Below are 27,729 nucleotides of genomic sequence, written 5' to 3'. Positions count from 1 at the left end.
GAGCCATCCAGCGGATGGAGAGGCATGGAAAGATATTGACCGTATACATTTAGATTTTGCTGCAGATCCAAGGAACATAAAACTTGGCATTGCCACAGATGGATTTAATCCGTTTGGGAACATGAGCACGTCTTATAGCATGTGGCCAGTTTTTGTGGTGTCGTACAACCTGCCACCATGGGCATGCATGGATCAGTCCAACTTCATGATGTCATTGCTTATCCTGGGTCCAGAGTCTCCAGGAAAGGATTTTGATGTCTTTATGGAGCCCCTCGTAGAAGAACTGCTCCAGCTCTGGACTGGTGTACCTACATACGATGCCTTGAGTCCGGAAGAAAAGTTCAATCTATGTGCTGCAATCATATGGTCCATCCATGATTTCCTGGCTCTGCACACTCTGTCTGGGAGGATCACAGCGGGTTATCAGGCTTGTGTCCATTGTGACAAAGACCCTTGCTTAAAGAGAATAAGGAGCAAGATCTGCTATATTGGGCACCGCCGCTTTCTTCCCTGAAACCATCACTGGCGAAGAAGCAAATATTTTAATGGTGAGAATGAAACCTGTGACAAGCCAGCTTAATTCACTAAAGAAGAGCTGGAGCAGCAACTTGAAAAGGTGAAAGATGTGAGACCAGGAAAGCTGGCGAAGAAAAGGAAGTGTGAGGAAGGTCAATGTTGGGACCGGAGGTCTTGTTTGTGGGACCTGCCATACTGGGCTGATCTGAAATTAAGGCATAATCTCGATGTAATGCACATTGTGAAAAACATATGCGAGAATCTGCTAGGGACATTTCTGAACATTGAAGGGAAGACAAAGGACACGGTTAGTTCTAGGCTTGATTTGGAGGACATGGGCATAAGAGAAGATTTGCATCTACAGCACAATGAAGATGAAGATTCATTTGAACTGCCACGAGCATGGTATACAATGAGTAAAGAACAAAAGCTTGCATTCTGTGAATTCCTAAGAGCGGTGAAATTTCCAGATGGTTATGTTGCTAACCTAGCAAAGTGTGTTACTTCTGATGGATTCAAGCTTTCAGTAATGAAAACCCATGATTGTCACATCCTCCTCCAAAGGATTTTACCGACGGGCCTCTGAGGAATCATGGACAAGGATATATATGAGCAGAAATAGAGAGCAGTCTGATTCGCAAAGTGGTGATGTTTCTGTTTTCAACCATGGTGTGAACTTTCTTGGAGCCTCACAATACTTGGAGGCTGGTGATGAGTATGACAAGATGGTTTGGTTTGTGCTCAGCAATTGCGCCGAGGTTCTACCATATATCGAGTACGTTATATCTTGTGCACTCATTATATTTTTTTTGCTTGGGTTGGCACCAACCTAATGTTTTAACTCACATGTTTTGTTGGCATTGCAGGAAATGCAAGGAAGAGTTAAATCAAGAAGAAAGCAATATCCATGTTGATAAAAGGGTTGCCAAGGGGTTTGCTAAGTGGTTTAAGAATCATGTGAGATCTTTAGCCACATGTTTTATGTTTCCTGTGTTATTCACCAATTGTTAAATACCATTGTTTGCTATATGGTTTATTTGTGCAGATTGGAAAGTTGCATGAGGAGAAGAAGGTCAGTGATGATCTATTTGCTTTGGCATGCTTACCGGATAAGCGAGTGAGAGTGTATTCAGCATGCATTGCTGACGGTGTCCGGTACCACACCGTTGACCATGAGGAAAAAAAGGAAGACACAAAAGGGGTCACATGATGGTGAGATCATTGACTTCTATGGTCAGTTGCGAAGCAACATAGAGTTGCAGTACAACTCTAGTGGAGGCATCCATCGCTCGGTTGTCTTATTTCGCTGTGACTGGTTTGAGCTTGGTAGCAAGAAGAAGAGAGACTCTTTTGTCAAATATGATGGCCACTTCAAAAGCATCAACTCTACAAGGTGCTGGTATAAGAGTGATCCCTTTATTCTAACAACACAAGCAACAATGGTGTTTTATCTGCCAAACACTCTTTTGCACGGAAAATGGTGAGTTGTGCAAAACTTTCAGCACAGACACTTGTGGAGTGTGACTGAAACTGAAGTGGAAAAGGGCCCCGGTGATGGTGGACTAACATACCAAGATGATGACTCTACAGAAGTTCCGTTGCAAGCTGATGATGACTCTATGGAAGTTCCAGTGCAAAGTAGAGTGCGAAGGGACCGGGAACGTGTGATCGTTGGTGCTGCAACAGTTGAAGGCGTCAAGAAAATAAGAAAGGTGGTAGCGGATGGACATGAGAGCGAGGATGAGGAAAACCGGATTGATCATACTATGCTGCAATATTGTAGTGATGATGAGGAAAATAGGAGTGGGCATAGAGTTCCTTGTTTTTGTATCGACGACGATGAGTAGCGAATGGACATGAAGGTAAATTTGGTCTCCTTGGTGATCCTTCTAACTCTCTGTAGTTTTCCTTCTTGTGCATATGCATGGTGATCCTGATGTACTACAATTATCTCCAGGTAGCAAAATGCTTGAAGATCCTGATGGCTGTAGTGGTGTGATCCCGTGACAAAATGTTGGTTGTAGTATTCGATGCAAAATGCAAAGCATTTGATTTCCTTGTGTAAGCATTTGATGTGATCCTGATGGTTGTAGTATTTTGTAAGCATTTTGGATGCAAAACACTTGTGCATTTTGGATATCAAACTGAATAAAATTTCTTCACTGAATGAGACTTATGGTTGTAGCAGATGGTGAAGATACAATGCCAAATGATGTGATGAAGATACTGATGTAGTTTTTGGTTGTGATGTGATGCTGTTTTTTGTAAACTGAAGATGCACATGCTGTAGCAGATGCTGTTTTTGGTTGTGATGTGATGTTGTTTTATTTCATTGTGAGCAAAAAAATATGCGCAAGCGGGTACTCGAACCCACGACCGTGCACTTGTTTCACTATGTTTCTACCACTGGGCTAGGAAGAGACTATTAGTCTTCACTCTATGCCAACCCTTTTCAATATATCAAACTAGTCAAGTATCAAGCACACACCTCCCTCACAAGTGGGCTACTCGACCCACTCGCTGACAAGTGGGATACTCAACCCACTCGCTGACAAGTGGGCCATTTTGCTATTGTACCCAAGCTACCAAAAATATGCGCGTGGCCAAAAAATATGCGCGCGTGGGGACTCGAACCCACAACCTGGCAGTTATTTCACTGTGTTTCAACCACTGGGCTAGGAAGAGGCTGTTGGTTTTGTAATCTATGCCCACCCTTTTCAATATATCAAACCAGTCACGTAGCAAACACAGAACTCGCTGATAAGTGGACCCGCTCCCTCTCTTTTCCCCACTTCTCCTCACCACTCGACCCGCTCCTCCTCTCCATCGACGGCGCCACCCACCGCTGCCGGCTCCTTCCTCTCCCACCGCCGGCCTCCCCACCACCGTCGGCTCCTTCCTCTCCCACCGCTGTTGACTCCTTCCTCTCCCACCGCCGCCGACTCCTTCCTCTCTCTCCCGAGGTATGAATCCTTCCTCTCTCTCTCTCTCCTTCCTGGTTGGATTAGTTTTCTGCTACTGGTTAGATTAGGGTTCTTGTCGTCGCCTAGATTGGATTAGATTAGATAGGGATTGGATTAGATTAGGGTTTGATTGGGACTGCATTAGATTAGATTAGGGTTGGATTATATTAGGGTTTGATTAGTGGGAAATGATTCAGTTAAGGATTATGTTGTCAAGTATGCTTTGTGCCTTTTGATAAGAGTGGGAAGTATGCTGTCAAGGATTATTCAGTTAAGGATTATTCAGTTAAGGGTTCTTGTCAAGTATTCAGTTAAGGAATTAGATAAGTACAGATGTATGAGACACTTGGTATGAGCTATAGAATGTTCCATGCCATTTGATATGCAGCAAGTATGAGCATTATGAGGCAGTGAGACACTAGTGTGTTCTAATTTGTTTTTCTTTTTGTAATGTTTTACCCGAGTGGCTAAGCACTACTATGTAGGTGTATAAATACAATTGATGATGCTAAGCACTGCTATGTTGGTGCTTATGTTCTGATGTGTACAAATACAATTCTATCTAGGTGTTTGCACTGCTAAGATTTTCTTGGTCTCTTGTTTTTTCTGTTTTGATGTTATATTCATAGAAGTTTGCATATGTGTGCATCATGTAATGTGATCATGCTAGCTCAAAAGGTTGAGAAAGGCCAGTGTCAGAAATGATCATAATCTCTTGATGATGCATGAAGTATTTAATGCGATAATTATCTTCAGTCACACTGTTGTTTTGCTGTGCTTGATAAACCTGAGACTTCTGTCTATTGTAATATTGAAACTGGTCCATTTATAATAGATATGGTTCTGGTCAATTTATAGTAGATATAGTTCTAGTCAATTTATATTGCTGTGTTCTGGTCAATTTATAGTAGATTTTAGTGTTGTTGTTGGTGGTGGTCACCTGATGATGTTGCTGTTGCTGTGTTAGTTTATTATGCTATTGCTGTTGATGTGCTTGTTTATAGTAGGAGCAAATTGAGGCCATTGCCATTTATAGTAGTATTCCAAATTGAGGCCCTGGCAAACACATGTAGTAATTATTCTACTGTTTTGAAGTGCTTGTTTCCTATTTCTGTCCAGTCCTTTTGTTTAATTTACAATGTTGCTTTTCAGAGAAGTGAGATGGCTGGCTTGGAAGGTTTCTAGTTCTTCGAGATCGTAATTGAGAAATCTTGCAGTAAGCAGGTATATTTATCATCACTCATTTCTTTATCATCACTCTGTTGTCTAGTGCTTTATTGCCACAATTAACCACTGCTTGACCCTCGCTGCAGAGGCTGCCTGACAAGTTTGCGAAGATGCTCGCCGGCCGTGAGCCCCACAAAGTGAAGCTGCGGGAGGCCGGCAGTGGGCTTCACAGGTTATGGGACGTGTTGGTGGTGTTCGATGGTGAAGGCCACATGTACCTAGGGCCCGGCTGGGAGCATTTCACTCGGGCCCATGAGCTACAGCTCGGGTACTTCCTTGTCTTCCGCTACAACGGTGATGCCATGTTCACCGTAAAGATGTTCGACAACACCATGTGCTGCATGTACTACTAGCACGATGACGATGCTAGTAAGCTCTCTACCTCTCTTCTTCCTGTCCTTTTGGCTTCCTCTACCTACACGACGACAACACCATGTTCACACTTTGTTGCATTTGGCCAAGCAATGGGAGCAGTAGTGGGGATGACAAGGAGCAGAGCGGGGATGACGAGGAGCAGCCTATTCTGGCTGATGACGACCATGCTATGATGGTGGCTGACGACGACCCTGCTATGATGGTGGCAGACAACGACCTTGCTATGGTGGTGGCGGACAACGACCTTGCTATGGTGGTGGCGGACGACGACCTTGCTATGGTGGTGGCAGACGACGACCTCGCGATGGTGGTGGCGCCTGCAATCCCACAGCTTGGCGACAGGACCATGCCAATTGTGGTAGAGGAGTACATCCGCGTTGGGATTCGCCACTCTGAGCGCATCAGGTTGATGAAGGAGAAGGAGGAGTGAAGATGTTAAGAAAATGAAGTGGCAATTTTAAGCATGTTAGGTTTAAGCTTTTTAGTGTAATCTGAACATGTCAATGTTAAGTATGTCAGGTTTAATTTTGTGCATGCTCATGGATGTTCTATGACAGTGTCATCTAAACATGTCAATTTCTTAACAATGAATATTCAGTTTGGTAATTGATGGGAATTGAAATTTTTAATGCATGCTCATGGAAGAAAGATAAAATTATGGGTTTTTGTCCATGCTCATGTATGAAACAATATAAGTTTCATTTTTTGAATGCTAAAAACATGACTCAAACCCTAGCCATGGATGACCGCCGTGACGAAATCCGCCGGATTTTGAAAACACCGTAAAAAAATTCAAAAACCGTTTTTCATTTTTTGAATGCTAAAGACATGCGTTTTTCGTGAAGCGGCTACAAGGAGGGTCACCCCAAATGGTGCCATTCCATGTCTATCTCAAAGTAGACCCAATTTTATGGACGGTCGCCAAAAAGCATGCATTTCCGACCCTCGTAGCTACTCCCGGCAATTCAGACCACCTTCGGCCGATTCAGCTGGAACCAGCTGGATTTGAACTGTGGGTCCTCCATAGCTTGCCCGTTATTTTCACTAAAAATGCTTTTGAGCTTCACAGGTAGGCATTTCATCACAGAATCGACAACAGATTTGCACGGCTCAAACACTAGCCACGGACAACCGCCGCGACGAAATTGGCCAGTTTTTTAAAAACACCGTAAAAAATTCAAAAAAAATGGGAGACCTCCGCGTCACATCATCAAATGTGGCCTACCAACTAGCAAAAATACTAAACTTGTGAAAGTGCAACTATCCCTAGGTGGTTTTGGTAATTCATAACAACATATAGCTCATTGAGCTAATGCTATTCCAAGATGATTATTTCAGGAAAGCTCAATGATTGGCATGGCATGGATGTGAAAGTGGAACCCTCAAAATGCTAAGGACAAAGGATTGGCTCAAGCTCAAAAGCTCAAGACTCTTCATTTTATATTTTAGTGATCCAAGATCACATTGAGTCTTTAGGAAAAGCCAATACTATCAAGGAGGGATGAGGTGTTGCTTAATGAGCCTCTTGCTTCATGTGCTTAGTGATATGCTCCAAAACACTCAACTACTTTCCCATATCCACATATGACCTAAACCCTAAGCCAAACTCGGTCCTACCGATTCTTCCTATCCGGCACCACCGAGTTTCACTTGTCATTAGCCACTGCCAAACCCTAGCAATTCGGTCCTACCGATAAGGATCTCGGTCTCACCGAGATGGGGTTGCAAACTCTCTGTTTCCCTTTCGTAACTTTTCGGTCTCACCGAAAGAGCGAATCGGTCCCACCGAGATTGCAATGTAAACTCAGTGTTTCCCCTTTGTAACTTTTCGGTCTCACCGAGTTCCACTCGGTCTCACCGAAATAGCAAATCGGTCCCACCGAGTTTGCCTGACCAACTCTCTGGTTAGCTAATTACCAAATTCGGTCTCACCGAGTTTGTGTAATCGATCTCACCGAGATTACGTTATGCCCAAACCCTAACCATATCGGTCCTACCGAGTTGCATGTCAGTCCCACCGAAAATCTCTAACGGTCACTAGGTTTACATTTTCGGTCCGACCGAGTTTATTAATTCGGTCCCACCGAGATTGGAAAACTGTGTAACGGTTGGATTTTGTGTGGAGGCTATATATACCCCTCCACCTCCTTCTCATTCGAGGAGAGAGCCATCAGAACACACACACCATTACAACTCATATGTTCTGAGAGAGAACCACCTACTCATGTGTTGAGACCAAGACATTCCATTCCTACCATATGAATCTTGATCTCTAGCCTTCCCAAGTTGCTTTCCACTCAAATCTTCTTTCCACCAAATCCAAATCCTATGAAAGAGAGTTGAGTGTTGGGGAGACTATCATTTGAAGCACAAGAGCAAGGAGTTCATTACCTACACACCATTTGTTACTTCTTGGAGAGTGGTGTCTCCTAGATTGGCTAGGTGTCACTTGGGAGCCTCCGACAAGATTGTGGAGTTGAACCAAGGAGTTTGTAAGGGCAAGGAGATCGCCTACTTCGTGAAGATCTACCGCTAGTGAGGCAAGTCCTGTGTGGGCGATGGCCATGGTGGGATAGACAAGGTTGCTTCTTCGTGGACCCTTTGTGGGTGGTTGCTTCTTCGTGGACCCTTCGTGGGAGGAGCCCTGTGTGGACTCGCGCAACCGTTACCCTTGGGTGGAGCCCTGTGTGGACTCGCGCAACCGTTACCCTTCGTGGGTTGAAGTCTCCATCAACGTGGATGTAGGATAGCACCACCTATCCGAACCACGGGAAAAACATCCGTGTCTCCAATTGCGTTTGAATTCTCCAAACCCTTCCCTTTACATTCTTGCAAGTTGCATGCTTTACTTTCCGCTGCCTATATACTCTTTGCATGCTTGCTTGAATTATGTGATGATTGCTTGACTTGTCCTAAATTAGCTAAAATCTGCCAAGAACTAAAATTGGGAAAAGGTTAAGTTTTTACTTGGTCAAGTAGTCTAATCACCCCCCTCTAGACATACTTTCGATCCTACAAGTTTCATCAGAGCTTTGTTCTCGATTTGCTTTGATCTCCATGGCTTTTGGTGGTCATAGCCTTGGTTTCACAACCTAGGAGAGTATGGCGTCTAGCGAGGGAAATTATCACCGTAGAGGTCCTTACTTTGATGGTACTAATTTTGCTAGTTGGAAGCATAAAATGAAAATGCATATTCTTGGACATAACCCCGCCGTTTGGGATATTGTGTGTGTTGGTTTGCAAGGTGACTTCTTTGATGGGAGAGAACCGAACCGTGAAGCTACGGCGGATGAGTTGAAGATGTTGCAATACAATGCTCAAGCCTGTGATATTCTCTTCAATGGATTGTGCCCCGAAGAATTCAACAAAATCAGCCGTCTTGAGAATGCGAAGGAAATTTGGGACACTTTGATTGATATGCACGAAGGTACCGACTCCGTCAAGGAATCCAAGTTGGATGTGCTTCAAAGCCAACTTGACAAGTTCAAGATGAAGGATGGTGAAGGTGTCGCTGAAATGTACTCTAGGCTTGCTCTCATCACAAATGAGATTGCCGGCTTAGGAAGTGAAGAGATGACCGATAAATTCATCATCAAGAAGATTCTAAGAGCCTTGGATGGAAAATATGATACCGTGTGCACATTGATCCAAATGATGCCCAATTACAAAGATCTCAAGCCAACGGAGGTGATTGGAAGAATTGTTGCTCATGAGATGTCACTTAAGGATAAAGAGGAACTTCACAACAAATCAAGTGGTGCCTATAAAGCCTCATGTGAAGCCCCTACATCATCAAGTGAGAAACAAGACTTTAATGAAGAATTGAGCTTAATGGTGAAGAACTTCAACAAGTTCTACAAGAGTAGAAGCAAAGATAGAAGCTCCAAGTCAAGGTCCTACAATGACAAAAGATCTTCTAGTCGAGAGCGAAACTGCTACAATTGTGGAAGACCCAGACACTATTCCAATGAGTGTACGGCTCCCTACAAGAGAAGAGAAGATTCTCCAAAAAGAAGAAGCAAAGGATCACCACCAAGAGAGGGAAGGAGTAGAGATGATCGTTATGAATGAAGATACTCACGGAGAAGCAAGGATTCGGAAAGGAAGGATGATCGTTATGAACGAAGATACTCACGGAGAAGCAAGGATTCGGAAAGGAAGGAAAAATCATCAAGGAGCTACACAAGACGAAGACATCAAGCTCATGTTGGTGAATGGGTATCCGGCTCCGACTCCGACAGCCACTCCAAGAGAAGTTATCACTCCGACTCCGAAGATACTCAAGATGAAGGTGTTGCCGGTCTAGCACTTGTGTCAACCAACTCCTACGACATATTTGACTCACCAAATGAAGTAATTGGAAGATGTTTCATGGCCAAAGGTCCTAAGGTAACACACCCCGAGTATGTTAATTTCAATAGTGATGAGGATGACTTGTTAGGTGATGATTTGCTTGTTGACAACTCTAGTGATGAATACTATGATGAAATGTCAATTAAACATGCTAATCAAGATAAAACGAATGACAATGATAAGGAGAAGATTGAGGCCCTAACTAAAGAACTAAACACTCTTAAGTTAGCTCATGAAACCATATTCGAAGATCATCGAGAACTTTTAAGAGCTCATGAGAAATTACGCTTTGAAAAGCTCAATCTTGAGCAAGAGCATGAGTTCTTAAAGGCAATCAATGATGATCTCCGCAAGAAAAGTTCTTCTTACATTGCCAAGCGTTTACTCTTATCCACTTACATGCCTCAAGTCAAGTCTAGTAACAAGAACAAGAAAGATTCTTCCTCTAGTAGTAACAATGATCATGCTAAATCCAATATTGTTACTTCTAGTAGCTCTCTTGATTCCACTAATGATTCTCTTAGCCAAGTTACACTTGAGCAATAAAATAGCTTATTGAAGGTAATTATAGAGAAAGGAGTGTACAAAAGCCTTGCCGGGAGTAAGCAATTCGAGGAAATTGTGCGCAAGCAAGGAATGCACCGGAAGAATCAAGGTGTTGGTTTTGAACGAAAGTTCAATGCCAATGGAGTTGAGTGGGAAGAAGATCAATACCCCAAGACAAAGTTTGTCCCTCAACAAGAGAAGTATACTTCTTTCAAGGGGACACAAGCTCAAAATGATCTTCCACCACAAGACTACAAGCAAAAAGGCAAGGACAAGCTTCAAGAGGAAATTGACGCATTTGAAGAAGCTCCAAAGACCTTAGTCAAGTGGATTCCCAAGACTACTTCAAGTTCCACTTCATCAAGTACGACTACAACTCCAAGGATTCCAATCAAGATGATGTGGATCCAAAAGAAGAAGAACTAGAGAGTTCTTGAGGGTGACTCCGCCAACATACTTCACTCTTATCATTTTGGCAAGAACAAGTGCAATCAACTTCCACATCTTGCACTAGTTCAAGGAGTCACAAACCCTCTTGTTGATAAGACAAGGGACAAGGTAACCTAAAAGTTTTCATGGACATCATCTTTTGTGTGCATCACTCTATGTCTATGGATATCCTTGCTTGTTCCTTGTGGGACTAACCCATGTAGGTATTGAAAGTGCAATTCACTCAAATGGATAGCACCAAGAGATCTACATCAACATTGAGCATCCACATCTTCAATATCTACATGAAGTCATCATAGACAAAACCCAAGGTTAGTTCATCCCTCTTAGGGGGGATATCACATCTAGGGGGAGCTTTACTCTAAGACTTGAGCTAAAGCAACTCTAAAGATGTGAACAAAACAATGCTTTATGTAAAAGTGGCAACCCCACTTGATCTTAAACGATGAGTATGACCTATGATCAAGTGTTCTCACTTGACTCCTAAGTCAATATACTCATATATAGATGACCTAGTCATCGCAAATTGCTTGATAGATGCTAGAATTGGTTGTGCATGCCTTGTCACATATTTCATTTGCCATCTTATTGTGTGAGCATGCTGGTTGCATATTTTACTCATTCGAGGACATCCACTTGTTGTTTTGATTGTTTGGTTTTATCTTCTTTTGCCAAGTGGATGGACAAGAATGCCTAAGAACCTTCTCTAGCTATCTATGCTGTTCTCGTCTCAAACTCTATTCATGCTGCATCACAAAATTTGATCAAGTCAGATTCAAACCACTCTGTGTGAGGAGCGCTCGGAGTCCCCGATTCGTCATAGACTTAAACTTCCAAAACCTCTTTATGATTCTCGGTCTGACCGATACTCCACTCTCGGTCCTACCGAGATCATTAAGTTGATCTAGGTTTTCGATCTCGGTGCAACCGATTTGAACCTTTCGGTCACACCGAGTTTCAGTAACTGCTTGCAGTTATGAACCTCAGTGCCACCGAGTTGTTCCACTCGGTCACACCGACAGGGTCGGTCTATATATAGTCACGGGCAAAATTTTGGAAATTTCTCCGAACCCCTTCGCCCGCGCGATAGCCTGCTCTGCCCTCGTGGTCTCCGGATCGTCTTCTCGCCGCCAGCAGCCTCCAGTCGCTGGTCTCCGTCGCCGTCAACAGGAATTCTGCCCCGCCGTTGCCGCCGTAGCAAGTCCCCGCCGAACTAGGGTATGGACTTGATCTTTGTGCTATTCCCCAATCTGATTCCTAGCACATTGTGATCATATTGATTCTAGCCATGATTGAAACACTCCTATCCAGTCAAAACGCTCATAGATTAGGTTTGATTCGAAAATTCTAGGTTTAGGTTTCCGCCGAAACTATCTCGGACCCACCGAGATGAAAAACTCGGTCCCACCGATTTGGCTTATGCCATTGCACAAGTGAGACTCGGTCTGACCGAGAATTACTTATCGGTGTGACCGATTTTTGAACTCAGTGAAACCCTAGCAGTCTCGGTGCCACCGAACTGTGACTCGGTCCTACCGAGTTCACTAGTTTAGGTTCCAAAACTGCTTCGGTATCACCGAGTTTGAAAATCGGTAGATCCGAGATAATTTCAGTGGGAAACTAAAACTAAGTTTTTGGATCATTCTTTTGCAAAAATCTCTGCATTTTGTGATGCTCATCTTTTCTATCTCATCTATAATCTATTCACAGGGTCAGCAGTCAGTTTGCAGCATGTCTGATCAAAGTGATAGCCAAAATATGTCAGAGCAGCAGGTGCACATGAGTGAGGGCACTAGTCCCTCCAGCTCTTCTGATGAAGGCAGCAGGAGCACTCCTAGCAATTTGCCAAAGGCTGCCACGAGGCAAATGAAGAAGAGGACTTCAGATTCCGAAGATGAGGACTGTGTGGCAGAGGAAGAGGCCACTTCCAAGAGAGTTGAGCCAGCTCAAGGCACTAAGCCAGGTCTGAAAATCAAAAGGCCAGCAGGCAGGCAGCCAATGTCAAAGGCCAGAATGTCAACTGAGAAGCCATAGAGCCAGTTGCAGCTGAGGGCAAGAAAAGGAAGGAAAGGGTGAAGAAGACTGTGGCTAGAGTGCTTGGCAAAGCTTCCATCATGGAAGAGGAAGAAGAAGAAGAGGTAGCTGCACCAGCGCCCAAGGCACCCAAGCTAATGGGAGATGCCACAAAATCAGGGGGAGCTGCTTCCAAGGCCAAGCCAGCTCCAAAGCCAAAGCCTAAGAGAAATACAAGGAGCATTCCTGCAGCTGAGAAGAACAAGGCCCCAGTGCCTGAGACTGTTGCTGAAGATGAGGAAGAGAATGTTCTGAGAAAGCTAAAGCCCAAGATCCCAGACCACAACGATGCTCATCCTGTGGCTGAGGATATGAAGCTCAGGAGAGATTCAGGGCTGAGGAAGTGGAGAGAAGCAGACCCGTATGCTTCAAGGAGAAGGACAGCAGTTGACTACAGGTTTCACACCAAGGAGCAGCAGGATTTTTATGAGACAGTGCTGCTAGATAAGAAGCCCATTGTCTGTGATATGCGATGGGTTGATTGGCAATACATTAAGGACAATGAGGAGCACTATCCTGGAGTGCAAGACAGCTTCATAGCTTGTGGAGTAGCTGACTTTGTTGGGAAGAAGCTCACAAAGTGGAACGAGGAACTGATCATGCAATTCTACTCCACGGCACACTTTTATCCATATGGGAGGATCACATGGATGTCTGAGGGTACAAGGTACCAATCCACAGTTGCTGAGTGGGCACAGATCATTAATGCCCCAGAGGAGCAAGATGATGACTTGGATAGCTATGCCAAGAAGAAGATGGACCACAACTCGATGTCAAATATGTACAAGGAGATCCCAAATGAAGCACTTGATACCTTCAAGTTTGGATCAGTACATTACCTTCTGTCAGGGCTCCCGACTATCAATTGGATCTTGAGGCACACCTTATTGCCCAAACCAGGTGATCACAAGATGATCAGAGGCCATGCTATCAACTTGCTACATGTGTTTGATGTGCCTCAGAAGTTCAAGGTGATGAGCCTCATAGTGTAAACTATCAAGAGGACTGCAGCAGATCAGAAGAGGAGTTGCGGATATGCCCCTCAAATTCAGGAGCTCATCAACTCCAAGATGGGCACGGGCATATATCTATTGGACAAGGAACACCTGCCCATCCGTCCAGATTTCGAGGACAATCAAGTTGTCATGACTGAGAACGAGCCATCATCTGCCCAAGCATATGCAAAGAAGGAGAAGGCGAGGAAGGAGAAAGCTGCCAAGATGCCTACTCAAGAGGAGGCATCTGAGTATTTCTTGAAGACTAAACAAGAGCAGCTTGGTTACTTGATTGCATCCACGCTGAGGATTGAGCAAAGTCTGGCCACCCTCACTCAGAATCAGCAGAGCCTAGAGAGAATCATGGAACAGAAGTTCTATGACTTGGATGTCAAAGTAACGGAAGTTTAGTCTGTAGTGGAGCAGCTCCAGGAGGACATGTAGGAGAGGAGAGGCAGGACCACCACTCATGCCTTTGCCAGAGTGCCACGAGGCCCGAGGTCATCTGCCGTGCCAGTTGCTGACACAAGAGCCACCACCTCAGCACCAGCCACAGCCTCAGTTCCACCAGCTCCAGCATCTACTTCAGCTCCAACTCCAGCGACTACTTCAGCATCTACCGAAGCCTTCGTCCTTGGAGTGATCCGGACTCCACCACCACCTGAAGATCAAGCCTGAGCGTCGATTTAGCACTATGCATTTTCTAGGAACTTTTTGGTAACTTGTTGCCAAAGGGGGAGAAGATGTATAGATCATAGGCTTCGAGAGAGAGAGTGTTGCCTTTCTCTCTTGCTTTATTTGGTGGTTTTTCGAACTTGTTTGCTTTTGAGTGCTTGAGATACTACGTCATTATTTGTGACACATTGATGATCATGTGTTTGATCATAAGCTACACTTAATGCTTGCTTAATACTATTATCCTATCTATCTTGTGTGATCATTCACTATTCTTGGTGATGAGTGCATGTATTTCATTCTTATCATTTTGAGCGCTCCACCAAGATGTATGTGACATGGAAGAGTAACCCATGACTCTAACTCTTTGTGCATTTGCAGTCCAAAGCAAATTTTAAATATGCACAAATTTAGGGGGAGCTCTTACTTATCACATACTTCTCAAAGCGACGATATATTTCATGCTTATTATCATTTGTCGAAGCTTTGATCTATATGTTGTCATCAATTACCAAAAAGGGGGAGATTGAAAGTGCAACTATCCCTAGGTGGTTTTGGTAATTCATAACAACATATAGCTCATTGAGCTAATGCTATTCCAAGATGATTATTCCAGGAAAGCTCAATGATTGGCATGGCATTGATGTGAAAGTGGAACCCTCAAAATGCTAAGGACAAAGGATTGACTCAAGCTCAAAAGCTCCAGACTCTTCATTTTATATTTTAGTGATCCAAGATCACATTGAGTCTTTAGGAAAAGCCAATACTATCAAGGAGGGATGAGGTGTTGCTTAATGAGCCTCTTGCTTCATGTGCTTAGTGATATTGCTCCAAAACACTCAACTACTTTCCCATATCCACATATGACCTAAACCCTAAGCCAAACTCGGTCCTACCGATTCTTCCTATCCGGCACCACCGAGTTTCACTTGTCATTAGCCACTGCCAAACCCTAGCAATTCGGTCCTACCGATAAGGATCTCGGTCTCACCGAGATGGGGTTGCAAACTCTCTGTTTCCCTTTCGTAACTTTTCGGTCTCACCGAAAGAGCGAATCGGTCCCACCGAGATTGCAATGTAAACTCAGTGTTTCCCCTTTGTAACTTTTCGGTCTCACCGAGTTCCACTCGGTCTCACCGAAATAGCAAATCGGTCCCACCGAGTTTGCCTGACCAACTCTCTGGTTAGCTAATTACCAAATTCGGTCTCACCGAGTTTGTGTAATCGATCTCACCGAGATTACGTTATGCCCAAACCCTAACCATATCGGTCCTACCGAGTTGCATGTCAGTCCCACCGAAAATCTCTAACGGTCACTAGGTTTACATTTTCGGTCCGACCGAGTTTATTAATTCGGTCCCACCGAGATTGGAAAACTGTGTAACGGTTGGATTTTGTGTGGAGGCTATATATACCCCTCCACCTCCTTCTCATTCGAGGAGAGAGCCATCAGAACACACACACCATTACAACTCATATGTTCTGAGAGAGAACCACCTACTCATGTGTTGAGACCAAGATATTCCATTCCTACCATATGAATCTTGATCTCTAGCCTTCCCAAGTTGCTTTCCACTCAAATCTTCTTTCCACCAAATCCAAATCCTATGAGAGAGAGTTGAGTGTTGGGGAGACTATCATTTGAAGCACAAGAGCAAGGAGTTCATTACCTACACACCATTTGTTACTTCTTGGAGAGTGGTGTCTCCTAGATTGGCTAGGTCACTTGGGAGCCTCCGACAGATTGTGGAGTTGAACCAAGGAGTTTGTAAGGGCAAGGAGATCGCCTACTTCGTGAAGATCTACCGCTAGTGAGGCAGTCCTGTGTGGGCGATGGCCATGGTGGGATAGACAAGGTTGCTTCTTCGTGGACCCTTTGTGGGTGGTTGCTTCTTCGTGGACCCTTCGTGGGTGGAGCCCTGTGTGGACTCGCGCAACCGTTACCCTTGGGTGGAGCCCTGTGTGGACTCGCGCAACCGTTACCCTTTCGTGGGTTGAAGTCTCCATCAACGTGGATGTAGGATAGCACCACCTATCCGAACCACGGGAAAACATTCCGTGTCTCCAATTGCGTTTGAATTCTCCAAACCCTTCCCTTTACATTCTTGCAAGTTGCATGCTTTACTTCCGCTGCCTATATACTCTTTGCATGCTTGCTTGAAATTATGTGATGATTGCTTGACTTGTCCTAAATTAGCTAAAATCTGCCAAGAACTAAAAATTGGGAAAAGGTTAAGTTTTTACTTGGTCAAGTAGTCTAATCACCCCCCCTCTAGACATACTTTCGATCCTACAAGTTTCATCAGAGCTTTGTTCTCGATTTGCTTTGATCTCCATGGCTTTTGGTGGTCATAGCCTTGGTTTCACAACCTAGGAGAGTATGGCGTCTAGCGAGGGAAATTATCACCGTAGAGGTCCTTACTTTGATGGTACTAATTTTGCTAGTTGGAAGCATAAAATGAAAATGCATATTCTTGGACATAACCCCGCCGTTTGGGCTATTGTGTGTGTTGGTTTGCAGGTGACTTCTTTGATGGGAGAGAACCGAACCGTGAAGCTACCGGCGGATGAGTTGAAGATGTTGCAATACAATGCTCAAGCCTGTGATATTCTCTTCAATGGATTGTGCCCCGAAGAATTCAACAAAATCAGCCGTCTTGAGAATTGCGAAGGAAATTTGGGACACTTTGATTGATATGCACGAAGGTACCCGACTCCGTCAAGGAATCCAAGTTGGATGTGCTTCAAAGCCAACTTGACAAGTTCAAGATGAAGGATGGTGAAGGTGTCGCTGAAATGTACTCTAGGCTTGCTCTCATCACAAATGAGATTGCCGGCTTAGGAAGTGAAGAGATGACCGATAAATTCATCATCAAGAAGATTCTAAGAGCCTTGGGATGGAAAATGATACCGTGTGCACATTGATCCAAATGATGCCCAATTACAAAGATCTCAAGCCAACGGAGGTGATTGGAAGAATTGTTGCTCATGAGATGTCACTTAAGGATAAAGAGGAACTTCACAACAAATCAAGTGGTGCCTATAAAGCCTCATGTGAAGCCCCTACATCATCAAGTGAGAAACAAGACTTTAATGAAGAATTGAGCTTAATGGTGAAGAACTTCAACAAGTTCTACAAGAGTAGAAGCAAAGATAGAAGCTCCAAGTCAAGGTCCTACAATGACAAAAGATCTTCTAGTCGAGAGCGAAACTGCTACAATTGTGGAAGACCCAGACACTATTCCAATGAGTGTACGGCTCCCTACAAGAGAAGAGAAGATTCTCCAAAAAGAAGAAGCAAAGGATCACCACCAAGAGAGGGAAGGAGTAGAGATGATCGTTATGAATGAAGATACTCACGGAGAAGCAAGGATTCGGAAAGGAAGGATGATCGTTATGAACGAAGATACTCACGGAGAAGCAAGGATTCGGAAAGGAAGGAAAAATCATCAAGGAGCTACACAAGACGAAGACATCAAGCTCATGTTGGTGAATGGGTATCCGGCTCCGACTCCGACAGCCACTCCAAGAGAAGTTATCACTCCGACTCCGAAGATACTCAAGATGAAGGTGTTGCCGGTCTAGCACTTGTGTCAACCAACTCCTACGACATATTTGACTCACCAAATGAAGTAATTGGAAGATGTTTCATGGCCAAAGGTCCTAAGGTAACACACCCCGAGTATGTTAATTTCAATAGTGATGAGGATGACTTGTTAGGTGATGATTTGCTTGTTGACAACTCTAGTGATGAATACTATGATGAAATGTCAATTAAACATGCTAATCAAGATAAAACGAATGACAATGATAAGGAGAAGATTGAGGCCCTAACTAAAGAACTAAACACTCTTAAGTTAGCTCATGAAACCATATTCGAAGATCATCGAGAACTTTTAAGAGCTCATGAGAAATTACGCTTTGAAAAGCTCAATCTTGAGCAAGAGCATGAGTTCTTAAAGGCAATCAATGATGATCTCCGCAAGAAAAGTTCTTCTTACATTGCCAAGCGTTTACTCTTATCCACTTACATGCCTCAAGTCAAGTCTAGTAACAAGAACAAGAAAGATTCTTCCTCTAGTAGTAACAATGATCATGCTAAATCCAATATTGTTACTTCTAGTAGCTCTCTTGATTCCACTAATGATTCTCTTAGCCAAGTTACACTTGAGCAATAAAATAGCTTATTGAAGGTAATTATAGAGAAAGGAGTGTACAAAAGCCTTGCCGGGAGTAAGCAATTCGAGGAAATTGTGCGCAAGCAAGGAATGCACCGGAAGAATCAAGGTGTTGGTTTTGAACGAAAGTTCAATGCCAATGGAGTTGAGTGGGAAGAAGATCAATACCCCAAGACAAAGTTTGTCCCTCAACAAGAGAAGTATACTTCTTTCAAGGGGACACAAGCTCAAAATGATCTTCCACCACAAGACTACAAGCAAAAAGGCAAGGACAAGCTTCAAGAGGAAATTGACGCATTTGAAGAAGCTCCAAAGACCTTAGTCAAGTGGATTCCCAAGACTACTTCAAGTTCCACTTCATCAAGTACGACTACAACTCCAAGGATTCCAATCAAGATGATGTGGATCCAAAAGAAGAAGAACTAGAGAGTTCTTGAGGGTGACTCCGCCAACATACTTCACTCTTATCATTTTGGCAAGAACAAGTGCAATCAACTTCCACATCTTGCACTAGTTCAAGGAGTCACAAACCCTCTTGTTGATAAGACAAGGGACAAGGTAACCTAAAAGTTTTCATGGACATCATCTTTTGTGTGCATCACTCTATGTCTATGGATATCCTTGCTTGTTCCTTGTGGGACTAACCCATGTAGGTATTGAAAGTGCAATTCACTCAAATGGATAGCACCATGAGATCTACATCAACATTGAGCATCCACATCTTCAATATCTACATGAAGTCATCATAGACAAAACCCAAGGTTAGTTCATCCCCCTCTAGACATACTTTCGATCCTACAACTTGTAATACCGGCGTTTTCTTGAAAAAGTGTTCTCAAAAACGACCTACCATGAACGAAGATTCATGGCTTTCAAGCCAAACTAGCAATGATATGGCCGCATCCGTTGAATAGTTTCTGATAATATGCCCAAATTTGGTGCATGCCTCCGTCTTGTGATGGCAAACAATGTTGCCAAAGCGAGGTTCCAACTTGTTTAACAAAAAAACCGTTTTTCATTTTTTGAATGCTAAAGACATGCGTTTTTCGTGAAGCGGCTACAAGGAGGGTCACCCCAAACGGCGCCATCCCATATCTATCTCAAAGTAGACCCTATTTTACAGATGGTCGCCAAAAAGCATGCATTTCCGACCCTCGTAGCTACTCCCGGCAATTCAGACCACCTTCGGCCGATTGAGCTGGAACCGGCTGGAATTTGAACTGCGGGTCCGCCATAGCTTGCCCGTTATTTTCACTAAAAATGGTTTTTAGCTTCACGGGTAGGCATTTGATCACAGAATCGACAACAGATTTGCATGGCTCAAACCCTAGCCACGGACGGCCGCCGCGATGAAATCGGCCGGTTTTTAAAAACACCGTTAAAAATTCAAAAAAATCAAAAAATGGGAGACCTCCGCGTCACATCATCAAATGTGGCCTACCAACTAGCAAAAATACTAAACTTGCAATACCGGCATTTTCTTCAAAACCTGTTCTCAAAAACGACCTACCATGAACGAAGAATCATGGCTTTCAAGCCAAACTAGCAATGATATGGCCGCATCCGTTGAATAGTTTTTGATAGTATGCCCAAATTTGGCGCATGCCTCCGTCTTGTGATGGCAAACAATGTTGCCAAAGTGAGGTTCCAACTTGTTTAACAAAAAAACCGTTTTTCATTTTTTGAATGCTAAAGACATGCGTTTTTCGTGAAGCGGCTACAAGGAGGGTCACCCCAAACGGCGCCATTCCATGTCTATCTCAAAGTAGACCGTATTTTACGTACGGTCGCCAAAAAGCATGCATTTCCGACCCTCGTAGCTACTCCCGGCAATTCAGACCACCTTCGGCCAATTTAGCTAGAACCGGCCGGAATTTGAACTGCGAGTCCTCCATAGCTTGCTCGTTATTTTCACTAAAAATGCTTTTTAGCTTCACAGGTTGGCATTTCATCACAGAATCGAACGGATTTGCACGGCTCACCCTAGCCATGGACGGCCGCCGCGACGAAATCGGCCGGTTTTTGAAAACACCATAAAAAATTCAAAAAAAATCAAAAAAATGGGAGACCTCCGCGTCACATCATCAAATGTGGCCTACCAACTAGAAAAAAAAATACTAAACTTGCAATACCGGCATTTTCTTGAAAAAGCGTTCTCAAAAACGACCTACCATGAACGAAGATTCATGGCTTTCAAGACAAACTAGCAATGATATGGCCGCATCTGTTGAATAAGTTCTGATAATATGCCCAAATTTGGCGCATGCCTCCGTCTTGTGATGGTAAACAATGTTGCCAAAGCGAGGTTCCAACTTGTTTAATAAAAAAACCGTTTTTCATTTTTTGAATGCTAAAGACATGCATTTTTCGTGAAGCGGCTACGAGGAGGGTCAACCTAAACGGCGCCATTCCATGTCTATCTCAAAGTAGACCCTATTTTACGGACGGTCGCCAAAAAGCATGCATTTCCGACCCTCATAGCTACTGCCGGCAATTCAGACCACCTTCGGCGATTCAGCTGGAATCGGCTGGAATTTGAACTGCGGGTCCTCCATAGCTTGCCCGTTATTTTCACTAAAAATGCTATTTAGCTTCACAGGTAGGCATTTCATCACAGAATCGACAACAGATTTGCCCGGCTTAAACCCTAGCCACGGACGGCCGCCGCGACGAAATCTGCAGGTTTTTGAAAACACCTTAAAAATTCAAAAAAAATCAAAAAAATGGGAGACCTCCGCGTCACATCATCAAATGTTGCCTACCAACTAGAAAAAAATACTAAACTTGCAATACCAGCGTTTCCTTGAAAAAGTCTTCTCAAAAACGACCTAACATGAACAAAGATTCATGGCTTTCAAGCCAAACCAGCAATGATATGGCCGCATCCGTTGAATAGTTTCTGATAATATGCCCAAATTTGGCGCATGCCTCCGTCTTGTGATGGCAAACAATGTTGCCAAAGCGAGGTTCCAACTTGTTTAACAAAAAAACCATTTTTCATTTTTTGAATGCTAAAGACATGCGTTTTTTGTGAAGCGGCTACAAGGAGGGTCACCCCAAACGGCGCCATTCCATGTCTATCTCAAAGTAGACCCTATTTTACGGACGGTCGCCAAAAAGCATGCATTTCCGACCCTCGTAGCTACTCCCGGCAATTCAGACCAACTTCGGCCGATTCAGTTGGAACCGGCAAGAATTTGAACTACGGGTCCTCCATAGCTTGCCCGTTATTTTCACTAAAAATGTTTTTTAGCTTCACAGGTAGGCATTTCATCACAGAATCAACAACAGATTTGCACGGCTCAAACCCTAGCCACGGACGGCCGCCGCGACGAAATCGGCCGGTTTTTGAAAACACCGTAAAAAATTCAAAAAATTCAAAAAATGGGAGACCTCCCCGTCACATCATCAAATGTGGCCTACCAACTAGCAAAAATACTAAACTTGCAATACCGGCGTTTTCGTGAAAAATTGTTCTCAAAAATGACCTACCATGAACGAAGATTCATGGCTTTCAAGCCAAACTAGCAATGATATGGCCGCATCCGTTGAATAGTTTCTAATAATATGCCCAAATTTGGCGCATGCCTCCGTCTTGTGATGGCAAACAATGTTGCCAAAGCGAGGTTCCAACTTGTTTAACAAAAAAACCATTTTTCATTTTTTGAATGCTAAAGACATGCGTTTTTCATGAAGCGGCTACAAGGAGGGTCACCCCAAACGGCACCATTCCATGTCTATCTCAAAGTAGACCCTATTTTACGGACGGTCGCCAAAAAGCATGCATTTCCGACCCTCGTAGCTACTCCCGGCAATTCAGACCAACTTCGGCCGATTCAGCTGGAACCGGCTGGAATTTGAACTGCGGGTCCTCCATAGCTTGCCCGTTATTTTCACTAAAAATGCTTTTTAGCTTCACAGGTAGGCATTTCATCACAGAATCGACAACAGATTTGCACAGCTCAAACCCTAGCCACGGATGGCCGCCGCGATAAAATCGGCCGGTTTTTGAAAACACCGTAAAAAATTCGAAAAAATCAAAAAAATTGGGAGACCTCCGCGTCACATCATCAAATGTGGCCTACCAACTAGCAAAAATACTAAACTTGCAATACCAGCGTTTTCTTGAGCTACTCGGTATGATTTTAACCATGATTTTTACAAAGTTTACAAAAAACCCTATTTTTCTCTACCCCCAAACCCAAAAGAATTTCCCTCCCACACCAAAATTTTCCCTCCACCAAAATTTCCCTCTCCCAAAATTTCCCTCCACTCCCTCTCCCACTACCATGCGGGACCCACCACTCCCTCTCCCACTAACACGCGGGATCCCCTCCCCTCCCAAAATTTCCCCTCCCTCTCCCATTCCCCACCCCGCAACCCTAGCGCCGCCCCTCCTCTGATCCGCCCCGACGAACCGCCCGCTCCGCGCCGCCCCGCTCCCACTCCCTCCCCTGCTCCGTGCCGCCCCGCCACGCCGCGCCGCGGTGCGCCGCCCACCCCGATGACGAATCCACCCTTCTCTCTTCCCTCGACGACGGTTGCTACATCGACGGCTACATCGACCGCCCGGGCTACGACTACATCAACGATAGTGAGTACATCGGCGACGGTGGCGACATCATCCACATCATCAACGATCGGCGACGGCGATAGGTACCCCTCTCCTCTCCCATCTCCCCTCGATCTTCTAGGGTTCGGTAGATCCCCCTCCTGGTCGACCTAGGGTTAGGATTCGGTCGATCTAGGGTTAGGATTCGGTCAATCTAGGGTTAGGATTCAGTTGATCTACGAGCTCCTGGTGGTTCTTGTTCATGTTCATCGGACAAGTTGTTCATGTTCATCGAGCTCCTGGTTCTTGTTCTTGTTCATGTCGGTCTAGGGTTACGATTCGTTTTCTTGTCGATCTAGGGTTAGGATTCGCATGTCGGCTCCTCCCTCCCTGCTCGAACCCTTCTAATCCAAAACGTGCTCGCCAGATTCACTCATGGTGCTTGGCTTGGGTCACAGTTGGTTATGTTGCATGCGTGTCCTTGTGCACATGTAGTGCTGGTGGTTTAAGGCACTAAGAATTGGAAGCAGGCGCTTATGGCAATTTAGATCTCATCTAGTAGTTCTTAGTTTGATCCGATCGTTTGTGGCAATGTAGAATTGGAAGTAGACGCTTGTGGCAACTAATTGAGTGGAGTATCCTTCTCAGCCAAGCACAAATCTGCTTGTTTTTAAATGCCCAATTGACAGTAATTGCACGTCCTGCAAGACATTGCTTTTTATGCTTATTATTATTACTGTTTAAAAGGTTGCACTGTTTATCAGATATATTGTTTATTTGTTTGGATCTTTCATGTCATAATCTTAAAAAAATGCTTGCTTGATACTCCTGGAGCTCCTGGTGGTTTGTTTGATCCCCCTCATGGTTTAGGGTTCATGTTGATGGAGAGGAAGTGCACGATTTTAGGGGATGGGGATGGATGAGGAAGTGGATGAGGTTTGAGGAAGACCTCCCTCTGGTTCATGTTGCTTGTGTATGATTTAATTACTTAGCTTGTATCAGTAGCACTTGGAGAAGGTGCCCCTCAGGGCCTCTCATGCTACCCATTCCTGTTGTTTTGAGGTTATGGGTGGGTTTGCTGTGTGTTTGGTTATATTGTGCTTGTGCGTTGGTCTGGTTCGTGGCATGTTTACCACTCTTGTGAGCGGGGCGCTGTGTCACTGATGTTTCTGAACCTGATGTTTATGCCGTATCTCTCTGATGAGATGTATGGCCAAGTGAATGCTGTCATCATCACGATTCACCCCTATGAAACCAAAAGTTTATTTCCCTTTGATTTCATCGAAACTGATGCCTTGTGCTGGCCCAAGATGTTGTAATATCTTTCTATGGCTGCCCATGATCTGTCCTTTTTTGCGGGTATGGCATTCTTTCTGTACTCAAACACAAAAGCAATCTGTGTTAAGTAGATGGTGTTGTGTTCAGTCACCAAGCTATAGTGGAATTACATGATTCAGATGAGCATTTCTTTATCAGCACAGAGGTCGTCCCGTGTGGCCCTCTCGCCTTTTTTTGTTGTTGTTGCAAAGACCGGGAACTTTATTGAGCAGTTGAGAATAATTTTTTCATCTGCTTTTGTACTTCTGCAAGTACTGTTGTTTCATGCTTTACTAGTGGAAACATCTAGTTGTTTTGAAGGTCCTCATGATATACTCGTCTAGCTTGCTGTCAGACTGTCTAAGCATGTGTACATGACACCAATTCACTAGTTCATGTTGCTTGCTTGCTAACATACATGTTGCTTGCAAGCATACATGCTTAATTAGGGTTTCCATCAACAGTACTTGCTTGTATCAGTAGCACATGGAGAAGAAGCTACTTGCTTGCTTATTAATTAGGGTTTGTGTCAATAGTATTTGCCTGCTTCTTTTCAAATTCCTTCATTGCTTGCTTGTTTCTATCAGTAGCACTTTGCTTGCTTGCTTGTTTAGTGTACATATATTTCCATTGTACATGCATGCTTGTTTAGTGCACTTACATGTTTGCTTAATTAATAACAGTACATCACTGTATGTGCATGATGGTCCAAATGCTTTCCTTTATTGATACAAGTGCATCATTTTACTTTATCCATGTTGTATCTGATTGTTGTTTATTATATTTTGCAAGCACCACTTCAAGATCATCCATGGCAAGGATGACAAGGTCAAACATGAGGCCAACCGTTGGTATGCAACTTGCTCCTTGTGGTTATACTATCAGTTTCATAAAATTTGTGTCTTAATATGCTAAGTGAAATGTATTGCTGCAATCTGAATAAGCTGGCTTAATTGTTCCTGTGTGCTGTTAGTCTTCCTTACCTGAATAACTAGGATTAAATGATAATAAAATTTCATAAGATATGTTTGGCTATCTGTCCATGCATTCCAAACATTCACCTAATAGTTACGTTTCCTTTATCATGCAAAGAGGATCCTCTCACCGAGTACGAGAAGGTTAGGGCTAGAAATATCATGAGGAACAATCGGATGTTACAGTCCCTTGGCATCAGTGCAATAGCGTCGATGATTAGGAAAACAAATGGTGTACAAGAAGGTAGAAGTGATGAGGTTCAAGAAGGTAGTGGAGTTATCAATGATGACCCAGAGTACAATCCTAAGGAGGATGAAGTTATTGATGGAGAGGAAGTGGATGATGTTGTAGTGAACAAGACTGTTAAGGTGCAAACTCTGTCTTGCTTGGAGGGTTGGGGTTCTTTTATGCTATGTTATTCCTTGTGCTCGCATATTTCTCTTGTGATCTAATGCATTTTTCCATGCTGTTTATACGAGGCACTGAAGGAATCTAGGACGAAGAGGCCTGGTGTTAAGAAGACAGTTAGCAAGAAGAAGAGCTCAGAAACATCTGCTGCAATGCCTCCGGGAAGGGTGATGGCCCCAGCTCTAGGACAAAAAAGGAGGATCCTGGAACCTGATGAACCTACCCTTGATAGAGTCACAAGGCAGAAAGCAAAGATGGTGACTGCGACGGACCATCAAGAAAGTCTGTTGCGCATGGACTCTGAGACCTCGGTGCAAATGGGTGATGAGTTGCCGCCCATGGATGAAGGAACCACTCTCAGCATGGATGGAAGTGGCACTGTCTGCCTAGATGAAGGAGGAACCATTTGCATTGATGAAGCAGGCGGACATCAGCCCTGTTGCACCTTCTATTGACAGGAATGATGTCATCAATGAAGAAGAACAGCAGGTCGTGCTTCAATCAGGCAAGTTGACCTTTGCAATGCTATCTTTTACTAGTGCATTTTCCAAATGGAATGATCATGTATGCTTTTGTCGATTCCTGCATTTGTCGATTTCTATTCTAATTTATGAGTTCAGTTTCATTTTTAGATGCAATGACTACCAATACTAGACTTAGAAAGGGCAAAGGGCTAGAGAGGATCACCAAGTCGCTTGGTAGCAAGGTGCCTATCCAAGTTGCCGAAGGGATGAAGCGTCCAGAGAAGCCTCTGTAGGTAGCAAAGCTTTCTTCTGAGTGTGGACTCATTGCAAGAAGCCATCTTCCGGTTCTTCCTCACTTCAAGCTATACAAAAAAATGCTAGTCTATTGGAGAACTACATTGGGAAAGTTGTTGTAAGCTACTTGTTTCGTAGTTAATGTGCTATCTATTTTCTATTACACCTATGAATGATCACTAATATTGTTCCTACCTTGTTTGCTATCTTGGTAGGCAAATTTTGAGATGAACACGGACTCGGAGACCATCAAGACCGCGTACAAAGATATTCTGCAGAAAAATTCAAAGAACACACGCCATCAGATCAAGAAGAAGTATTTTGATACCGTAGCCGCAAATAAAGTCAGCATTAAGACTCCGGTGCCTGATCTGACAGATGGTGAATGGCAAGCTCTCGTGGAGATGTGGTCTACCCCAAGACACAAGGTTTGTCTCTGCTTTGTTTGATGCTTTATGTTCTACACATGATATGCTAGTGCTAGATCATGCTGACAGTATGCTTTTTTGTAGGAAACCTGTGTGCCGAACAAGATGAATCGAGAAAAAGTCGTGTACAATCAGAGAACTGGTTCCAGGCACTACACAACACACATTTTTGCCACTGTGAGAACTTTTCTCTAGAGACCTTACCATTTGCTCCTCATTGAATAACATTTCTGATTCTTGCTGAATAACATTTTGATTTTTGTTGAAAAACATTTCAGAAAGAAGAGCGTAAGGGTGAGGAGCTGTCTATGATTGACTTGTTTAAGGCCACCCACAACAGCAAGAAGCACGGGTTTTCGGAGCCAGTCAAGACTGCTATAGTAAGTCACTCCATGCTTTGCCCTGTTTGATTTACAGCCAGCTTTGATGCTTTGATGATTTGATGCTGTTTGATTCGGAGCCAGTCAAGAACACACGCTATGTTCCATGCTTTGATGTTGTTTGATAGTTCAACAACGATATCAGAACTTGCTATAGCTATTTGTTGCATTTTTTACGATATGATGAAATTTGATCTGAATGTTAGTTTGATGATCGGCTCACTCGGGAAGCCATCTTATATAGAACCACCATTCTAGGCTTAATGAAGCGATCATATTGTTACAATTGCATGTCTCCAGGTCACTAGTCATCATCTTCTTGTATAGATTTTGTGTGCTGGTTTGGTTACTTCAAATAATCCATTTTTGTGCTGGTTTGGTTTCTCTTGCTTGGTTTGGGTTGCAAAATGAGAAATAGATCTCCCACTAATGCCTATCATTTTCCTCCATATGCTAGCTTGAGATGGAAAAAATGAAGGACGCGCCGGTACCAGAAGGTGAAGAGCCAAAGTTTGTTGTTGAAATTGTCGAAGAAGTGCTCAAGACCGAAGTCAAGCAAA

Source organism: Triticum urartu, chromosome 2 (assembly GCF_003073215.2).
Source record: "Triticum urartu cultivar G1812 chromosome 2, Tu2.1, whole genome shotgun sequence".
NCBI lineage: Eukaryota > Viridiplantae > Streptophyta > Magnoliopsida > Poales > Poaceae > Triticum > Triticum urartu.
Note: the sequence above shows the minus strand (reverse complement) of the source record.